A 1801-nucleotide genomic window follows, 5' to 3' on the forward strand; every position below is an offset into this window, starting at 1 on the left:
CTTTTTTTTTTTTTTTTTTTCACTAATTCCCAATTTTCCCAATTTTTCTCCGTTTTTCCCCATTTTTCCCCGTTTTTCCCCATTTGTGCAGGTGGGTTACAAGTCCCAGTCCTTCAAAAATCCCCAAAATTCCCCAAAAACCCTCAAAAATCCCAGATTTTTCTGCAGATTTCACAGGAAATCCCTTTTTTTTGTCACTAACACAAATTTTTCCCCCCTTTCCCCAATTCTGCATGAAAATTACAAGCCCCAAAACCCAAAATTCCCCCAAAAAACCCTTGAAAATTCTGAATTTTCTCACGATTTTCACCAGGAATCTCAGATTTCCACGTGGTTTTTTTCATGAATCCCAGATTTTTCCACCACTAATTCCCATTTTCCCCTTAAAATTCCCCAAAAATCCTTGAAAATTCTGAACTTTCTCATAATTTTTGCTAAAAATCTCGGATTTTTTTGCAGTTTTCACCAGGAATCTCAGATTTTCACGGGGTTTTTTACAGAAATCTCAGATTTTTTCACGGAAAATCCCATTTCTTTGTCACTAATCCCATTTTTTCCCCCTTCCCCCAGCTGTGCCCGGACTGGCAGGTGGATTACGAGTCGTACTCGTGGCGGCGGCTGGACCCCGACAGCGCCGAGTGCCGGACGCTGGTGACGGAATATTTCCTGTGGGAGGGCGACTTCAGCCACGTGGGGAAACCCTTCAACCAGGGAAAGATCTTCAAGTGAAGTGTGGATTTAAATCTTGGGAGTTTGGGGCTGAAAACTCAAAATTTGGGGGCTGAAATCCTGGGATTTTTGGCTCAAATTCTGGAATTTTGGGCTCAAATCCCGAAATTTCGGTTTAAATCCTGGGATTTTTAAGATGAAATTCTGGGGTTTGGGGCTGAAATTCTGGGATTTCAGAGCCATTCAACCAGGGAAAGATCTTCAAGTGAATTCGGGTTTAAATCTTGGAATTTCGGGGCTCAAATCCCAGAATTTGGGGACTGACAATCCAGGATTTCCAAACCCTTCAACCAGGACAAGATCTTCAAGTGAAGTTTGGGATGAAAATGTGGATTTTTGGGGCTGAAATCCTGGAATTCGGGGGCTCGAATCTCAAATTTTGGGGTTGAAATCCCGAAATTCGGGTTTAAATCCTGAAATTTGGGTTTAAATCCCGGGATTTGGGGCTCAAATACCAAAATTTGGGGGCCCAAATCCCAGAATTTCGGGGCCATTCAACGAGGTCAAGATCTTTAAATGAATTTGTGCTCAAAGCCCAAAATTTGGGTTTAAATCCTGGGATTTTGGGGCTGAAATTCTGGGATTTGGGGCTCAAATCTCAAATTTTGGGGCTCAAATTCTGGGATTTCAGAGCCCTTCAACCAGGTCAAGATCTTCAAATGAATTTGGGCTCAAATCCCAGAATTTGGGGCTCAAATCTCAGGATTTTTGGGATAAAATCTGAGGATTTCGGGTCCCTTCAACGAGGTCAAGACCTTCAAGTGTCCCCCTGGAATTTTGGGGTCAAATCCCGGGATTTTGGGGCCCTCCAGGAGTTTTCCAGCCTCGAGCCAATAAAAAAGCTTCGGACAAAACCAGAGTTTGGAGTTTTTTGGGGATTTGGGGGGAATTTGGGGGGGTTGGGGATAAATTTGGGGGATTTTGGGGTAAATTTGGGAGATTTTGGGGGGAATTTGGGAAATTCTGGGGTGAATTTGGGGATTTTGGGGGTAAATTTGGGGGATTTTGGGGTAAATTTGGAAGATTTTGGGGTGAATTTGGAGTAATTTGGGAAATTCGGGGGTAAATTTGG

At 43.1% G+C, this 1801-nt stretch overlaps 1 long non-coding RNA gene across 1 annotated transcript; it reads left to right on the plus strand.

The window, feature by feature from the left end:
* Positions 1 to 567: 567 nt before the first annotated feature.
* LOC310923852 lies at positions 568 to 1588 on the plus strand. Its single transcript, XR_014592704.1, has 2 exons — positions 568 to 732; positions 1044 to 1588. It is a non-coding gene; the product is annotated as an uncharacterized lncRNA (long non-coding RNA).
* The last annotated feature ends 213 nt before the right edge of the window (positions 1589 to 1801 follow it).

This window comes from Zosterops lateralis (genome assembly GCF_965231275.1).
Source record: "Zosterops lateralis genome assembly, contig: HAP1_HAP1_SCAFFOLD_456, whole genome shotgun sequence".
In the NCBI taxonomy this organism is placed as follows: Eukaryota; Metazoa; Chordata; class Aves; order Passeriformes; family Zosteropidae; genus Zosterops; species Zosterops lateralis.